A 20,347-nucleotide genomic window follows, 5' to 3' on the forward strand; every position below is an offset into this window, starting at 1 on the left:
ATTATTTTTAAAATGCTGAAACAACTATAAATACATTCACACATCTAAAAACAATCTGTAACAAACATATCAACTTTTGTAAGCAATCTGCAGTAAATTCATGTTGTGTGATTTATAGAATTTGCCATAGATAGGTATATGACATTTAGACTGCTTTACCAGAAGCACAATCTGGGTTTGCACGAATGAGTAAGACATGTTCTAATTTTTTACTTCACTACCTTGACCTGTTTCACTACTGTGACTTAATAACATTTATCCAAATCTTAATTCCATCATTCTACCAGTGTGTGTGTGTGTGTGTGTGTGTGTGTGTGTGTGTGTGTGTGTGTATACATATATATATATTTCCTTTGGTGGGTCTGCTTGTTTAAAAAGAAATTCACCATATGTCCCACAACCGCATGCAATCATGTTAATAACATACACACCAAAAAAGAAAAAAAAATGTGCCATAACACAGGCTACCAAGCAGGTTGTTACAGGCAAAGAGAGACTGGGAAGAGACTGCATCACTCTGGTTTCCCCTAATCCATGTGTTACACTGATTGGCAGGAGTGTCTAGCCAGTTGTAGAGCCAGACTGTCTGTTAGACGGTGAGGCCAGTTGCCAATCAGGTATCTGACTTGTTGTGATTTAGACAGATAAGGGAAGTCCTGAGGAAATATAAGCATGTGAACATAGGTTCATAGGTTAGTACTAAGCTAACTGCCCTTGCAAGCCATTTTAAGCCTAGCCAGTTATCTCTTGTGAGACTCAAACTATGCACCTTGTGTTTGTAAGGCAAACACCTTAACCATTAGGTCACCCTCCCAACCCCAGGCAGGCCTGCTTGTGCAGGATCTAGTGACATGAGCAGACGTTCCAGTCTCAGAGTTAATCATTTCATTCATCAACCTTGGTTGGCAGGAATCTCTCAGGGCTAATTAAAGGATTCAATTCATACTTTCCAGCTGTCCGTATTTTTAGGGATGTGCCTAATGTTTCCTAAAATTTGACCAATCTCTCCAAAAACAGTATTTTTATGAAGTTCTATGTTAATAGAACCTCCCCTCCCTCAGAATCACAATTCCCTAATTATATTCAGACTAGAAATTATGCCCTCAAAATTCACAAGGAAGAGATCTTAGCACCTACATGACAGACAAAGAAAAACATGACCATGAACGTGAGGGATGCCCTAGAGTTTGTGGTGGGTTTGAAAACATGCCCTGTTTTTCTGGATCCTAGAGGTTTCAGAATGTAAAGCAGTATGTTTAACTCCGGGTTGTTTCTTATGATGATAGTTTTCATAGTTTTACAGTTCAGTGTACAATTTTAAGCTCAGGAAAAAATCCCTTAAGAGCTAAGGGCCCTAAGAACCTATCAAGTTTCATGTTTCCTTTAAAGGCTACATCATTGTAAGGTATGAACTCTGTATATGAAGCATTTATGGACCTATTCAAGATGACTAACAAATGAATTTCTGTACAAAAAAAGTTATATTGCAGTTCTAAACCAAGTAGGCATAGAGACGAATAAAAATCTCCTTGCTTCTGGAAGTAACACAGTGAAAGGTTATATGAAGTACACCATAAGTCTTTTGTATTATGTAAGCCATACTCTCATCAAAAGGAAGATTTTCATCAGTGACTGTTATTTGCAAAAACACACTCTAGAGAAGCAGTACTATGCTAAAATAAATGTAATTACATTTTTCTGTAAAAAAATTCTGGTTGCTGTAAATCATGTTGCATGTAAAACATATGGAATGTATAACATGGAAAATGTAGCTTTACTGAGTGTAAAATTGCTCTTAATGTGGAAAGGTAGAAAAACTGTTGAAAAACAAACCATTTCTACTCCTCAAATGGGCAAAGAGATGACCGATTTGTATGATAACTTGTTGGCTTCAACCTTCTCTGCTTCAAAGCTAAAAGACACTGAGAACAGGAAGAGGATAATCTGAATTTGAACCTAAACAAAAACTAGTGCCACAGACTCTTTTAAGTAGAAAAAAAAAATCAGTCAGTCAAATATCTATCTGACATCCAGCAGGTACTGCATTTCAGGACAGAGCTCAAATTGGATGTCTGTGGAAACATTCTACTTCCTTTTTGAGGTCTGAGTAAAACAAATACAGAAATTCTTTATTTCTCTTTAGCTACTGGTAATGGTAGATCAGATAACCTAATAGATTTTTTTCTTTATGCCTTCCATTTGATTATGAACATTTGTTTTTATTTGTTTGGTAAGCGTAAAACCACTTGTAGATTTCATTTTAAAAAGTGCAATGCTTAATTTAATTTAATTCAAGTAAAGAGTCTGTTGTTTTCAATTTTAAATGCTTGGGGCTGGTGATTTATTTATTATTAGTTTAAGGGTACATGCATTGCAATGGTGAACTAACAATTGTTGGCATTTACCTTTCAAAGAGGTACTGCTCAGGCTATTACTACCCACAAATATTTATTGCAGTTGGTTTACTTTAAGAATGAACAGTGATTTTGATTTTGATATGCTAGTGTGATCTGTCTATCTCAGCACTATTGCTATGCGTCTCAAATGTCTAGAATTTCACAGAATGCTTAGATTTTTACCTTATACATTCGGTCTGTCCATAACATTTGTGGTTTTCTGGCAAAACTTTGAGGATTGAAGTCATTAAATAATAATAGACATCTGAATTTCAGATTTCACATCCTTCAGAAAATGCATGCTAATGTAAAACATGTTAATCTAGAAACTTCTGCAATTATTTTTTTGTGTCCAGAATCATTGCTTTAAGATGCTGAAAGGTGTGAATATTACCATAAATACAGTACCCCTCAATCTGGTAAATATATTGTGTGTGGGGAGGGGCAAAATAATTTTGGTCAAATCTAAATTATTTAATTTATGTTGATAAGACTGAACCACTGACAAATACCGTGCTGAGTATGAAGTGGGGGAAATCCCAGGGAGCCCATGATTATAATACTGACCTATAGCTGTACAGTACAAAGCTTATTTGGAAGTGGCAGGTATTGACTATTATTTGTGGCGGTAGTGTTTACTTAGTGTATGATTGGAATTTTGATCACCCAAAGTATAATATTTGGTGTCACTGACATGGATTTAAATCCAGTGCCATCCCATATAAATTGGTGGTAGTGGTACAAGTAATGGAATTGTAGCACCCATTAATCATGCCGACCATTTTAAGTTTTAGGTTCTCTACAACACTGAGACAGATAAGTTTTTATCTGAAAAACAACATTGTGAATTTTTCAGGGTTAATCTTAGGGCTTGTATTATTTCCCCAACAACAGAAGACAGTATTATGGAGGAGTAGAAGAAAACATGAGTCATAGATTTTGACAGTTGCCCTTTACTCAGTGATGCTCCTGAATACAGACCCAGGAAATAAGCAGAAGCTAAAGAACTGATTCACCACTTGGAATACTCACCTGCGTTTGACCATGTGGCTGCTAGGCCTCTTGGTAGCCACTGAAGTACTACAGCAATATCCTACTCCCTTTTGGATGTCCAGTTCAAAGAAACACAGAAATTCACTATTTCTCTTTAGCTAATGGTAATGGTAGATCAGATAACCTAATACATTTTTTTCTTTTATGCCATCTGTTTGATTAAATACATTTATTTTTACTCTGTCTGCGCTTAAAGTCACTTGTATATTTCATTTCTAAAATGTGCAAAGCTTAATTCAATTTATTTCAAATAAAGAGTCCATATTTTCAATTGTAAATGCTTGGGGCTGGTAATTTACTTATTATTAGCTTAAGGGTATGTGCATTGCAATGGTGAACTAAAAATTGTTGGCATCTACCTTTCAAAGAGGTACTGCTCAGGATATGACTACCATGCAAATATATTGCAGTTGGTTTATTTTAACTTTTAAATATTTATTTTTGTGCTATATTTTCCCTTCAACACCTGCCAGATATCAAGAGGCTAACTACTGAAATTGCACCTCAGAATCGAAAACTCAGAGTGCATCCAATTTTATTTAAGATCTGAGGAATCACATCAACCTGATATCTGATGCAGTATGCTTTAGGACAGCATCATGAATTAATGGTAAGATCTCTACATCACAGTTCTGAGTTGCAGTCACTATGTATGAGAAATTAGCATGTTCTCTCCATGACTGCATTTGTTTTCTATACCGCTGTGGTGGTGTAGTGGAAGAAAGCCTTGTCCACAGCCCAAATGACCTGAGTTTGACTAGTGGCCTGAGTTACTGTTGGAGTGACAGGAAGGCTGGACATGCCCATCATGGGGGGGTGGGGGGGAGGAGAACATGCTGGAATGTTATCTAATAGGCTCTGGTAGAGGTCAGAGTAATAGGATATGATGTTGGGCTGAAAGGCAGAGGTAGCTGACTAGTATAAACCAAACCAACAGCTGTGGGTGGGCCTGTGCTTAATGTGGTCCACTAATATCATGCCCAACCTATGTAAGGGTTGCATTAGCACATGGTGGCAGGGAAATAAGCGAATAAAAATCCTCCACATGGTCAAATGATGGTCTTTCTTGCAGCCTGTTTCATCACTTGCTGGAGCAGTGCCTTTCACAGCACAGATTGATTTAGGTCAGGAAATCAAATCTCCAGTAGGAGAGACCATCCTGGTGAAAGACACAGGGGGGTTCACCAGGAAGGGACTTGCAGGGAGATAATAATGCTTCTGGAGGTGACTTGATACCTAAAATAAAAATAAATAAATAAAGAAAGAAAGAATGAGTGCATGGGGTTTTCTCTCAACCTAGAGATTTCCTTCCATCTCCCAAAAACTTCACTATCGATTGCCAACAGTATTTACCCTTTTCTTTATAGCTCAGGTAGTGGCTATGAAGGGCCCAAAGACTAGCACATTTGCCCAGCAGGTAAATGATAAATAAATAGATACTTGTCTTTTCTCAATACATCACCACCACCAGCACTATACCCCTATAAGCAGAAAGTGGGACTTTTAGCAGTATTAATGCAGAATATGACTTTTGAAAGTCTTTCAGTTCAGCAGACCCTGACTGTGAAAGTCCTCATCACTTGTGTTGCTTCTGGCAAATTTTTGCAGCACCCATCTGTTATCGTTCAGTTCCTTTAAAATGGCATTGCATGTGTCATGGCATTTCTTCACCTGGGAAAAATGCAAAACTGGGCCTACTGGTAGTGGAAAGATAAAGGGAAAAAAAGAATTAAAAAGATTGCGATGGGAAACAATCCAGTGACAGGGTACGGTCAACACATGCTATGTTCCCCTCAAAATAGTTATCAAGGGAGTTGTTCATAGGGACTTGAAAATGCCAGCTATTGCAGACTTTAGGTAGGTTGGCTATAGGTGAAGGAAAATTGTAGGTGTTCAGCATCTGTCCTATACGGATCACCTGAAATCACTGTCACTTTATTCTGTTTCATGCAGACTACTCAGAGGTTATCTCTGCCTTGCATACAAGGCAATCTCTGACCCTGCTTTATTGGAAATGCTGCATCTCCATAAATCAAATGGTACACTGGTTACTAGCTCTAAAGACCTTAACCTGGTATGTGACATTAACAAAACCTGCTTGAAGGATAGATTTGTCTCCCAGGGATTACCACACCTTTGGAACAGACTCCCACTTCATGTCAAATAGAGCACGTCATTGGCCCTCTTCAAACGCAATCTGGACAATTGGATGGGTAACTGTAATTCACGCCAGGAGTTTCACCTGTGTCCCTCTTGGACAGGGGCTATAGGTGTTGATCTTGGAAATAAGGGTAGAATTTGGCTAGGCTTGTAAGAGCCCTAGGGTCATTAGGCTAGTAACTTCCTATGGTCCTATGAACATACTAATAAAATAATACAACATCACAAAAGAAAAATAAGTAAGTAGCAGGCTAAATTAATTTAAATATAACTATAATGAAACAATACTATATTCTCATGCTGGGTATTGAGTGTTAAGTAGTCTAGCAAGGGCTATATATGATAAATATAGCTTGCAAACTTAACTTTACCCAATTGGTAACATTTCTCAATGTTCTGTATGTTGTGCCATTAACTGTGTATGTTATGAACATTTAATGTAAGTAAAAACTGTTTTCACTTACTGATATTTTTTCCTGATAAGTCATGTCTCTTGAGAAATTAAAATGCCATTTAAATGGATATATTAGGTGCATTTTATCTGCAAAAAATGAATGTTGAGCCTGTAATTAGTCATTGTTTGATCAGTGTTCTATGCCAGTAAATAAATAAATAAACAGGTCTAGGACTGTATAGTTACTAAACAGACTGTAACAGCCTAGTATATATTTACCATAGCTTTACATGATTCTTTCCCCTATAGCCAACCTACCTAAAGTCTGCAATAGCTGGTGTTTTCAAGTCCCTATGAACAACTCCCTTGATAGCTATTATCAGTTATTGGCCTGATGAGGGAATAGTACACGTAAGTTATAACTTCTTTTTTTTCTGGAGGCAATGCCCTTTCTTATGAGATGAGCAACATAGAATGCCCTTCTTACCACTGCGGAGACATGGTGGTGAAAGGTAATGTTGCTGTCTACCTGTGTACCCAGGTCTCTCACCACTGAGTGCATACTTAAGGTACTGCTATCGATGGGGTAGTTAGCAGGAACATTGCCGTTACCAAAAAAGATGATAATACATTTTTTTTGCATTGGGTTTGAGTTTAAGGCCATGACTTTGGCACCAATCATTTGTTTGTGTAAGACCCTCTTGTAGGATGTTGACATCATTTGGAGATTCTATGACCACTCCCAGTTTGCAATCATCAGTAAATGTTGTCAACCACAGACCCTTAGTTTTTGCTTGTACATCAGAGAAATAGATTCCAAACAGTAGAGGTCCCAGCGCTGATCCCTGTGGAACACCACTGGTTGCAGGTCTGCTGTTGGAGTTGGATTCCCCTATTTTGACTATATGGATTCTATCAGTGAGCCAGTTAGCAAATCATCTAATTATATAAGGGTTGATACCTAGCTGTGTGAGTTAGTCAGTGATGCCTGAGTGGGGGATAGTGTCAAATCCCTTGGCTAAATCTAGGTAGGCTGTATACACAGATTTCCTCTCATCCAGGGCCTTGGTGACTGTCTCGATGAAGTCCACCAGGTTCAACAGGCATGATCTCCCTTTGACAAATCCAAACTGAGAAGGGTCAAGTGTTTGGAGATTAATATATCTTTGTTGATACGGTCCATGATGAGTCACTCCATGGCCTTGCAGATAGGGCTAGTCAGGCTAATAGGTCTATAGTAACTAGAGTCAGTGGAAGCACCACCTTTGTGCAAGGGAATAATGGTGGTCATTTTCCATTCCGGTAGGATGAAGCCAGTGCTTAGATTATGACTGAAAAGAGCACACAATGGTGTTGCTAATTCTTGTTGGAGCCCATATAGGACGCAGCCTGGGATGTTATCAGGTCCCATAAATGCTGTGTTCCTGGCCTTAGAGAGAGAATTCATGACCTGCTCTTTAGAGATACAAGGTAGGGGACAGGTGGCAGAGATGTCATGGGGTATGTGTGGCAGGGACAGGGGAGTGAAGTTTTCAAAGAACCTGTCAGCAAACAGGTTAGCTATGTCCACAGGCTCAGTATATATGGTATCATTAACTACCAGTTCAGCACAAATCTGGGTCTTTCCTTTTAGGTTACAGATGTAACTAAAGAATGTCTTATGGTTGTCTTTAGTTGAGGAAGCTAATTTGGATTCATAGTTTGCTTTGGAGGACTTTACAAAAAGTCATATTCACTTGTTTAAGTTGATGAGGGAGTGTTTCCAGTTTAGGGCTCTTCCCCTCTTACTCTTAGGTAGACATTTCTTCCTCTTATTGTAAAGCCTGTTAATGGCAGTTGTCCACCAGGCAAGTTTGCTCTTCTTTGAGGAGCTTTTTGGTCCTATCAGATATGACCATGCCAATGCAGTTATACAGGTGTTTGTATAGGGCATTGGCGTAGAGCTCGGCATAGTTGCCAGTTCCATCTGAGGGGGAGGTGCAGTGAAGCTATTTATACCATCCTGTAAAAGGTGCTTTGGAGAAGTTTTTTCAGTTTAGCTGCTGCTGGGGGGGGGGGGGGGGCAGGTGTGATAGTTACTTCAAATGAGACTGATTTGTGGTCAGATCTCACCAGGGAGACCTTACAGTGTGGGTGCTACTGTGATCTCCCATACTACTAAGCACCAGATCCAGGATGTTGGCACCCCTTGTGGGAGTGTCTGCCAGCTGGTCCAGGGCATTGGAGGTAACAAAGTTGATGAACCTTTGGGCAAGTGAGTTTGAGCATGAGTAATTTACCCAGTCAGTGGATGGGTAGTTAACGTCATGAAAAACCATGGTGTTTGGATGTATACTGATTGACTCAAGTAGATACAAATAGGCAGAGTGGGTGTCCTGATTCATGAAGGGGGTCCTGTAGCTGGCAATGACTTGAATAAGTGCTCTACCAACAGTTAATTGCGCCTGAATTATCTCTAGGACATCATATTGTTTGACAAATCTGCAGGTGAATTCATCTTTAATGAAAAGTGATACGCTGCTTCCTTTAGTTTTCACAATAGCACCTCAAGCATCACCAGAGATTAACTTTTTGCAGAAAAGACTTGGGAGCAAATTGAAGTTAAATGATTTAATCAGTACTACAAATAGAAACCAGAAGGATTCAAATGCAGGTCTTTAACTTCAAGCTGACAAGGTAAAGTAACAATGCTCTTTTGGACCACTACTGTTATTGTAAAAAGCAACTTTAAGTATGATCTCATGGTAACTTTAGCATGACTTCAAGTAGGTTAGAAGGAACAATGAAAGCTGAATCATCAGTGAAAAATGTTTTACTAAATAAAGGAGAGAATCATAGACTAAACAATGTATAATGCATAATGAAAGGCCGGGGTGAATAATGCATGGAGAATGTCAACTGCCAGTTAAGAGACATCTGCAGAATTAACTTCTGTGCACCAGACATACAGCTGGTACAACTGAGTTAATTAGCATGAATAACAGTAGTAACACAGTGCAAAGTAACTGTAGTAACACAGCACAGGGTTAAAATTTAAAGTGCACTGCACACTAAAGATATCTTGTGAAATTGCACTGAAACACAATTGTAGGCCTTCTTATTTTATAAAAAAACTGTAAATGTAAACAGACTTTTGAGAAAAAAAAACATTGTCCAGAAGCCTTTTGCACTTTAATTTTGCTACCTGTCAGGGGAAATGAAGCCTGCAATACATACAATCTAATCCAGGGGTGCTATGCCTTCTGAAACTCCACAGATCAAGTAAGAAACTAATTGCTGCATGCAAAAAGTAATAAGAAATCCTCTGAGATACTGGGATATATTTTCCAGTATGCCCAATAATTTGGAATGAGAAGGGGTCCCAACTTGAAAAATTATTTCAAAAGGAATTACAGCAGAAACGGGAATGGTAATATGGTTGGCATGTTTAAGTGTGGTATGTGCCTTCGGTGCCCCTATATAGCCAATACTGATGAAGTAAACCATTGGAGCACTATTGGAACCTTAAAAGCTAGAGAATATTATACATGTTACACCAGAGGGGTGGTATATTTGGCTTTATCTACAGCCTGTTTTGCATACTATGTAGGAAAAACAGAAAGAAAACTTAAACAAAGAATTTATGAACAAAAGTACAACATTAGTAAAAGGAAGGAGACTAATGCTCTGTATAAGTATTCCCTAGTATGTTCTGAATTCTGTTTTAAGTTTTGGGTTTTGGAACAGGTTAAAAAATTCAACAGAGGTGGTGATTGGCAAAATAACCTAGAGTATAGTGAACTTATGTGACAGTTGAGACTGGAGGTGTGCTCCCTCCCAGGTTTAAATGAACATTGCTCCATAGTACCTGCCCTAAGAGTCTTGTAATCAAGGGATGATTTCAGATCCCAGTACTGTTATATTGTTATTATTGAGTTGTACTTATATACTAAGTTATATTATACTATGTAGTAAAATGTATACATGTTTTATATTTTATATACATATTTATATATTGTATACTTTCATACAAGTTTTTTTGGACGGGCAAGTTGGAAGTATTTAATTGGAATTCTTTTAATTAATTGAATTAGTTCAGGAACCAATTGGGTGTGTTGTACTATTTAATTGTTGGGATTATATTAATGGCAGTTACTTGATTTACAAGCATTCTGATGAAGTTCCCTGTGCAGAATGAAAGCGATTAATGCAGATTGCTTTTTTGTATATTAAAAGCCTTTTAAGATCGGAGTGACTTCCTTGTCTTTGTTGGGACCAGTGTGCCGGAGTGGCCATCTTAAGCTTAGCCAATTATCCCATGTGAGAATCAAACCCTGCAACTTGTGGTTGTAAGGTAAACACCTTGACCATTATGCCAACTCCCCCACTAAAAGCTTTCTACGCTTTCCATAGCAGAGAATAGTTTTGCTCCATCGACATAGACTCACACATATGAAAACACACACACTCGGAGACACACAGACACAGAAACACAAACACACATGTGCATACACATTAGTGTGTGTGTGTGTATATATATATATATATATATATATATATATATATATATATATATACACACACACACACACACACACACACACACACACACACACACACACACACACACATACACACACACACACACACACACACACACACACACACACACACACACACACACACACACACACACGCACAAATAAACGGACATACATTCGCACAAGTGCACACACATGCACGTGCACACATACACAGACACACACAACAATATATGCATACATGCGTATATTGTAAGTTACTGAGATTATGCACTTACCTCTTCACTCCCTCTCTTATGTCTTCCCATGTCAGGTGTACTCTGCACATGTAGGGCTCTCATAGTGGCTATATTGTTATTCACTCTAACCCCCTCAGAGTACAGAGTGTAATATGGTCTACTATAGTCTGCACTCTTGGTTCATTAACCTATAAGGGGCATGGGGTGCATCACTGTGCACCCATAGTTTAATTAAGCTACAGGTCACATGACTTCATTGACTGTGCACCCTTAGTTTAATTAAGCTACAGGTCACATGACTTCATTGACTGTGCACCCTTAGTTTAATTAAGCTACAGGTCACATGACTTCATTGACTGTGCACGCTTAGTTTAATTAAGCTACAGGTCACATGACTTCATTGACCGTGCACCCTTAGTTTATTGTTCCCTGTCCTCTCTGCCTAGTGCATTTACACTCTGCTGACTGCCCTGGGGGGCAGTCGTCCCATTCTCTTACTCATAAACTGTAGCACAATGCTGTCCTGCTCTGCGCTTGTCTGATCTCACACACTCACCTCGTACAACCCAGTGCAATGTGACTGGTTCACATACCATCCAATGCAATTTGATTGGTTCATCACTGACATGCTATCTGAAGTCCTTTGATCAAGACTAGCTGACAGAATGAACAAGTTACTGATGTTTGATTATAATGCTTTCTGAAGTTTGGCAATTTCAGTCTTTGGTATATGAGAGAGAGACAGAGAGAGAGAGAGACAGTGACAGATGGGAAAAGGTACAAGGCGTCTCTGCCAGCACAAAGGGCAGAGGGTACTTTTCCCAAAATGAAACATGTTTAGTTGTATGTTAGTGCCTGGAAATTGCACATTTGGTTGTTTAGGCTGTACCAAATGGGCTTTGACAAAGTGGTCATTGACCCATCAACATATACCATCCTTTTTTTTTTTTGGTTCCCTCGCATCTCATCCTACTGGCTTGGTCCTCAGTGCCACATGTCCATGCTGGGTCATCCTGTAACCCACCCACAGCCTTATTGCAGTGTTGCTGGGGCCAGTAGTGGATCCCAAGGGAGTTCTGAGAGCTCATCCATCTGTGCCTCTGTGAGAGCTCCGCCATCTGTGCCTTTCTGAGAGCTCTACCATCTGTTCCTCTGTGAGAGCTCGGCCATCTGTGCCTCTGTGAGAGCTCGGCCATCTGTGCCTCTCTCTCTGAAGATCATAACAAGAAAGAACTAGCACACAACAAGCAACTATCATAGCAGGCTGGGAGTGAGAAATGTCAGCTAATTATTTTTAATTATGCCTTATTAGTTTAGGAAATGGGAAGAGAAATAGGCTCATCCAGAGCTTGAATGTGACTTAGAGCAACAGCTGTGGAAAATGCAGATGACATGAAGGCCAAGTGTAACTCATCAAGATCTTTAAAGAATTTACAAAGAACACTATCTTGCACAAGATTTTCATGTGTGTGAAACAGAGGTATAAAGTATGTATAACAGACCAGAGTTGCAAATGGCTGAACACATTTTGAGCAATATCCTTTCAGAGGTTGTCAGAGCGAATGCTATCTTTAGAAGATTTAGGGAACTTAAAAGAGTTCAGTGTGAAATAACTACTAATGGGAAATAAACCATGTTCTATTGCCATCTGGAGGGCAGAGGTCAAGACAAGTACCCTCAAAAGTAGGGAAACAACGTACACTTTTCACTTATACAGTGTTCATGCGTTGAAGTTGGGATGCTACAGAAATGAGTGCAAGAATCAGACAGATAATGAACTTGCAAATCTTGATGAGTTTTTCTGTAGTAGTTAATTGTTCGGGAAGTTTCCAAGGAAGACTATGGGAAGAGGAACTTGATCTTAAAGATTAGAATATTTTTTGCAATGGATTTGCATGATGTTATATAAGTGTAATGGATGGCCTAAATGCTATTTTTTCCTGGTTAAGGATTTAGGCCACAATTAAGTTAGTGCAGTGTATTGTGCAGTGTATTAAGCAGTGTCACTAGCTTAACAGGTTGCATACTTGCTTATGGTATTGAAGGCTGTGGGTTCTGTTCCCATAACAAGTACTGGGATTAGCCCCCACACACAAAAAAAACCTTTAGAAACTTCCTGCATAATAAATGCCTCTCCTAATAAATCCCCATGATACATAGTGATACAATTAGGCTGGGTTGCACGGATAGGCTTATAAAGACCCTGGTGATCTTTAGCCTGGTAAATACCTATGAACCTATTAAACTAAAGGAGTGCTGCACTGAGTTTATAGTTATCTAAAAAGATTTATTTCAGCAGCTTTTTCCTTAGAACTGGAATGTTGCTTTGTAACAGTCGAAAGCAGCTGGGACTGTTTTACTGCTTCAGAGTGAAAGCTAAATTATCATTTTATTTTCAGGTTGTCAGTCCGAACACTAGGCATTTAACTACATTCACTAAATTACTGCAGCACCATTCCTGTATGTTGGACATTAAATCCTGTGTCACAGCTTGTGTCTGCGAAGCATCACTTCCTTTATGCTGTGAATTGCCACTTCAGTTCTTTACACCCTATTGCCTATCTTCATACCTTCATTCAAACCTTGGGTAATGAAAACATCATGGCGGGGAGATGTGTAAGGGTAAGGATCAGTGACAGAGGTGAATAAAATCAGTAATCATATTATTGTCTTGCAACGCAGGGCCAGGATCAATGAAGTTGTGAAAAGGCTAGGATGGAGGAGATTGAAATAAGGAACAGAGGCTGTAGCTGGCATGCGTTACCATGCTGTTTCCTTAATGTCAGTAATATTTGTAACATTTGAACACACCCTGTAGGGCAAAGACATAAAGAAAGGAACTTACAGTGTGAACTATAAAGTGGCCACTGATAGTCAAACAAGAAATCACACAGATCATATATGTCACATGCTATGAAGGACAGAGCTATTATCTAACACCAAACACCCAATCTGTAATATGAAAGAAGTGAACCAAAAGGACAGGCATTAAGTGGACCATCACCAGATGACCGTAGCTCCACATGACAGTGAAGCTTAACATGCATTTTTTTTTTTTTTGAAATCTCAATTTCTCAAATTCCAATGCTTTATAGACACATTAAAGTAATCGGCACAGTAAGTCCAAGCAAAGAATTCATGTTTTAATGTACGTTTCCCTGACACCACTCAATGTCCAGTTATGGGATTCATCATATGCCCTTTATGATGTCACATTCTCAATGAATGAAGAGAGCACTTCAAATTCTAATTTATTTAAGTGCTTGAACCCAGGCACTGTAAAAATTATAAATAAGCGAAATATAAATAAAAGCAAGTTAAAAGAAAGTAAAACTGCAAAACCAAAAAATGAACATGAAATTACTGCAGGTCAAATAAAATGTTGCAGCATCACCAGTAGGGAACAAACTATTTAAATGCCACTTCAAATGTGTCTCAAGGAAATGCTTGAAGCTGGTCAGAGATGAGGATCTTCTCAATTAGCCAGTGAGTAGGATATAAAGGTATTTACAATCCTAAGGAAATGAACAGATCTCACATTAGTTATGTCATACTCTGGGAATCATTAATATCCCCTGGCAGGCAGAATGCACAGATTAATATGTCCAATACCAGCTCAGGAGGTCCTTCAGACATGGGAAACCCAAGCCATGCAAGACAAGATAAACCAGAACATTATAGATAATTAATTGACTGATGGGAAGTAAGTGCAGTTCACAGAAAACTGGTGTAAATTGCTGTTATTTAGAGACCCTGGTTAGTAGCTGGACTGCAGAATTTGGCACATGCTGCAGCTAATATAGGTTTGAATCTAGAAGCCCTAAGTGCAGAGCATCACTGTATTCCAACAAGAGAAGACCAGAGTGTGCAGTGTATCAGGGAGACTAACGGGGGGGGGGGGGGGGGTAAGGTGCTTGATAAGGGGAGGTTTCTGAGACAGAAATGAGAACTTAACAGCAGTTGAAATCTGATCCTTCTAGGTTAGCTTGTTGTCAGTACTCAGCCCTACATTACACATCTTCAGAGTGGGGGCTGTAAAACTTACCACCTCTGCCTTAAGAAAGGTGAAGTTTGCTTTAGAAAAGTTTTTCACTCTGGTTCCCTTGGTTGGGGGTGGTGGCGGGGTGTTATACAATAAAAGGAGGAAACTAGTTCAGAAAAAAAGCAAATCCCAAGAAAGAAAGACATCCCTGATCAGTATCAGTAAGAAACTAAGGTCCCTCATAAAATCATCCAAGGCTAACTTCGAAAGAAAAATAGTCAAGTATTCAAAAGATAACCACAAAGCCTTCTTTAGCTATGTTAAGAATCTAAGTGGCAACTTGCATATATGCTCTGAGAAAAAATATACTGAACCTACTGATATTGCCAACATACTGGCAGATAGATTCAGTGCAAACTTCACCTCCCTCACACCTTCAAAAGGGCTGATAACAATACCGGAAAAGTGTAGTGTCCCAGATATCGCAGAAGCAGAGGTGAAAACAGCCCTTTCAAAAGCCAAAAACACAGCATCAATGGGGCCAGATGGTGTCCCAGGTTGCGTCTTGCACGAACTACAGAATGAACTAACCCCCCACCTAAACACACTGTTCAACCTCAGCCTCTCCACAGGCTACATGCCCATAGAATGGTGCACAGCAACGGTTATTCCACTCCACAAAAGAGGGGCCACAACTGACCCTGGTAACTATTGCCCCATAACCCTGACTAGCCTGGTCTGCAAGGCTATCGAGTGCATCATCATGGAACTCATTAACAAAGACATTGGGAACCTCCAAACACTTGACCCGACCCAGTTCAGCTTTGCTAAGGGCAGATCATGCCTACTAAACCCGGTTGACTTCTTTGAGACAGTTACCAAGGCCATAGACGAGGGAAAGGTGATTCACGCAGCCTACCTTGATCTCGCCAAGGCGTTCGACACCATTCCTCACTCAGGTATTATAGAAAAACTCACCAGCCTGAACATAAACCCCTACATCACAAGATGGGTTGCCAACTGGCTTACAGACAGAACTCACACGGTAAGAATAGCAGGCTACAGGTCTGACTCTAAACCAGTCACAAGTGGTGTCCGGCTAGGCTCAGTTCTGGGACCCCTACTGTTCGGCATATATTTCTCAGAAGTACAGGCAAACACAGGAGGACTATGGCTAACCAAGTTTGCCAATGACTGCAAACTAGGAGCCATAATTGACTCTCCGGCTGACATGGACATCCTCCAAAAAGGCCTTACTGAGACAGACACCTGGTGTCAATGTCATGGCCTCAAGCGAAATGCCAAACAATGCATAGCCATCCCATTTGGGAAAAACAAAAACAAAGCACCCGTGAATTACCACATAGGCAGCAGCCCCTTTAATACAGAAGAAATAATAAGAGATCTGGGGACCCAGGTAGATAGTAATCTCTCCTTTGACAATCATATTGCCAAAGTAGTTAGGAAATCCTTCTATGTGGCCCATCTAATTACTAAGCGGTTCGCATCTAGAAATAAAGAGGTTATAGTGCCCCTCTACTCTTCACTCATCAGACCCATCATAGAGTACAATGCCCCATTTGGGATGCACATCACAAGACACTTCCAACAGCTTGAAAGACCACAAAAGCATCTCACCAAGAGGATCCTCAAACATATGTCTTATGCAGCCCGACTGATAAACTCCAGCTGTACTCAGTAGCATATCGCTTACTCAGAGGTGATCTCTGCCTGACTTACAAAGCCATGTCCAACTCAGAATTGATGGACATGCTCCACCTAAAGAAATCCAAGTCACTGCAAGCCACACGGTCTAGTGAGCTAAACCTTGCCACAACAATACATAGAACATGCTGGAGGGATAGATTCCTGTCACAGAGACTCCCTATGCTTTGGAACAAAATTCCTAACTACATTAGGCAGAACCCCTCACTAACATTCTTCAAGAGAAACCTTGACAAGTGGATGGGTAACAGAAAGTACACCCCTGGGATCACTTCATTGGCTCTGCTTGACAGAGGCTCAGTTAATTAATCAATGGGGCAGCGAAAGCCGACACACTCTGGCTAGGCTTATAAATGCCCTCGGGCAGATAGCCTAGTACCTACCTATGAACCTATGAACCTATAACATTAGGAGACAATACAGACAGTGTCCCTACATTACACATCTTCAGCAGAAGTTAGATGACATTAGGAGACAACACAGACCTTGACAAGTCCTTAAGGAGATCATGAATGGCCACTGTGACTGTTTCAGCAGTGCTGTGTTTAAGTCAATTTTTGACTGTCCATGAGTAGATGAATTGCAAGTCCTGTGAGAGTTGGTTAAGAGCTGATACAGACTCCTGAGGGAACAATAGATAAAGTTGCATGTTATAGGCATTGCAGTAGTGGTAGAAACCTCTCGAATGTATAGCCTCCCCTAAAGAAACATATCAACTGTGAACAATAAAGGTCATGGGATGGGACCCTGTGGGGCATCCACAGTCAAATGTGGGAGGCAGAGGAATTAACCCAAGACTACTGTTTCTGTATATCTGGATACATAGGAGACAAGCTAATATGTTCACAGGTAGCTACTAGGCTATCTGCCTGAGAGCCATTTTAAGCCTAGCCAAGCTTACACCAAATCTAAAATATTACTGCTTTGTCAATACCCAAAGCAATTTCACAGTTATAATATAGGCTTGTATAGGCCCTAGGGCTGATAGCCTAGTACCAACCCATGAACATATAGTTATAATATAGGCTTGTAGACATCACTCATTCTCAGGCTGTCCTCATCCATTAGGGACACTCTGCCAAACAAGTAAATATGCGATTTTCCATCCACTGGTCCGAGTTACGTTTGAATAGGGTTAGGGTTCAGTTTTGCTTTACTTGGTTCAAAGCCACAGAAAGCACTCCAGCAGTGCATGATTATAATGCCTTTCATACAGTCTGACCACCCACTGAACATGAAAGAGCAAAAGGCGTATCTATCTACATGAAGGATAAGCACACCTCAAGTCTGATCAAACAATATGACATGCTTGAGCTACTCCATGTCCAAATAACAATGGGAAAAATCCATTATCCTATTCTTGCTAGCTACAGGTCCCTAACCATGAACCAGGAAACCCATAAATAATACCTGAAGTTACTAGAATCGCTCACCATCCAGCCCAATACCATACTTGTGGGTGATTTTACCTACCTCTCCATTAACTGGGAGGCATACACAACCACTAACATGCTGGCCCAAAGATTATTTGACTTTATAAATTCAAATGCCCTGGAGCAGTCAGTATGCACTCCCACTAGGAGAACACATATTCTAGATCTGGTACTCACAAATATGGGAGAGTGCTGCAAAGCCCCCCCCCCGAAATAAAAGTAAAACTAGTCACCCCCACCTAACCCTAAAAACTTGAAGAACTTCTCTAAGATAAATTACTCCTAGTAAAGGATAGCATAGCTAGTTTCTAAGCTCCCCCAAATCTAGAACACACAGAAATCTATGCATAGGTGTATTATCATATAAGCAACTGCATAGAAATTGCAGTACCAGACCCAAATAAACCCAGGTCAAACTGCAAAAACAAGCCACACTGGTGGATCCCTGGTATTCATAGATTGTACAACAAAAGAAGGAAAATCCATTCAAGAAGTAAGACAGAATGCACACAGCAGAGCAAAAAGTCACTCATTAGTCTAAGCAAGTGAATCAGGGTACTAGCTAAGTCTCTAAAAGTAGACTTTCTGGTAAAAATAGCTTCCAAAGGTAAGGATGACCATAAGACATTTTTTAGTTATATCTTTAGTCTTAAGGACAACACCCAACAATGTGTGGAATTAGTTGTGGATGGCATCACCTATACTCAGTCAGAAGACAGAGCAAATCTGCTGGCCGACAAATTCAGCTCAAATTTCACCTCTCCATCACCCCCCCCAGTTCTCCGCCACCAGTCATACCTCTCAACTGTCCAGATTTTCACAGAATGTCCATTTTGCCTCATATGTTTGGCCTGTTCCTCATAAAATCTGTAACTTTGTGGCAAATCACTGAGGATTGTAGTCACTAAATAATGATACACATTTGAATTTCACATCTTCTATCCTTCAAAAATGCATACTAACACAAAACCTATACTCTAGCAACTTTCTAAGTTAAAAAGAGCAATATTTAAAATCTGTCCCTACTTTTGGGCCTTTGCCTCCCCCCATAATTTAAGATTTTCCCAGATTTCTCTTTTAAAACACCTTTATTGAATCATCATTTGTGACACAGACACATTTAAATTATATAAAAGTAATCAAATGTATTAATCACTTGAAATTAACAAGCATTATGCTTCACACATATTGTTATATATCATATAACCTAAGCAACATTACATAAATTATTCAACTGCTGCCCCTTTTTTAAACAAGAAGCATCTTTATTAAATCATCACTTATGATGTAAGCAATCATACATTTGTATAAATAAAAACAAACCATGCCAACGCAATCCTATTTGTAAGGATTTTACATCACAAACCATGCTGACACACTCCCAGTTGCAAAAAGTATACATCAACTTATAATCGACTCAATCATTTTCAGTCAGACATTACATCGCTCATTTAATATACATCAACTTGTAATCGACTCAATCATTTTCAGTCAGACATTACATCGCTCATTTAATATACATCAACTTATAATTGACTCAATCATTTTCAGTCAGACATTACATCGCTCATTTATCGACTCAATCATTTTCAGTCAGACATTACATCGCTCATTTATCGACTCAATCATTTTCAGTCAGACATTACATCGCTCATTTATCGACTCAATCATTTTCAGTCAGACATTACATCGCTCATTTATCGACTCAATCATTTTCAGTCAGACATTACATCGCTCATTTAATATACATCAACTTATAATCGACTCAATCATTTTCAGTCAGACATTACATCGCTCATTTATCGACTCATTTTCAGTCAGACATTACATCGCTCATTTATCGACTCAATCATTTTCAGTCAGACATTACATCGCTCATTTATCGACTCAATCATTTTCAGTCAGACGTTACATCGCTCATTTAAGTCCTGTCTTCTTTTGATCTTCATTCCTCCCCTGTATGTATTGTTCCCACAATTCCCATGTTTTCCTGTGTAGTTTGCTCCTACCTCTTTTTAAAGATCTCAGTTCCACTTGTTAATTCTGTTGCTATATTCACTACTTCTAGTAGTTAGTTGGTTTAGATATTGATTTCCATTTTCTAGTAATTGCTTTTTTGGCAGCCACAATAATTAGACACAACAAGGCCTTACCATGTCTAGACAATTTCGATTCTGTATCATAGCTCGGAAAAATCATCTCCCTCGTCACACCAATCTGCCCAACCAGCATCTCCGACAGTGCATCCTATAGGGTATCCTTAAAGTCTGCCAACTCACTGCACTCCCACAAAATGTCTTTCCAATTACCTCTTTCTTCCCTGTCACACCTGAAACATTTGCTAAATACCTAAGGAAAAATTCTCTGGAGTCTTTGGGTTATAAAAATATCTGTATAAAATTTTCCAAGCAAAAATCCAAAGTCTTCTAGATTTTGTTGCATATT

General features: G+C 39.4%; 1 protein-coding gene across 1 annotated transcript in view; it reads right to left on the reverse strand.

Moving 5' to 3' along the window:
* The window catches only part of OLFML2B (olfactomedin like 2B), a 455,925-nt gene that overhangs the window by 171,220 nt on the left and 264,358 nt on the right, over positions 1-20,347 (reverse strand). The gene's annotated exons all lie outside the window — the stretch shown is intronic.

This window comes from Protopterus annectens, chromosome 10.part0 (genome assembly GCF_019279795.1).
Source record: "Protopterus annectens isolate FY-2018-M chromosome 10.part0, PAN1.0, whole genome shotgun sequence".
In the NCBI taxonomy this organism is placed as follows: domain Eukaryota; kingdom Metazoa; phylum Chordata; order Ceratodontiformes; family Protopteridae; genus Protopterus; species Protopterus annectens.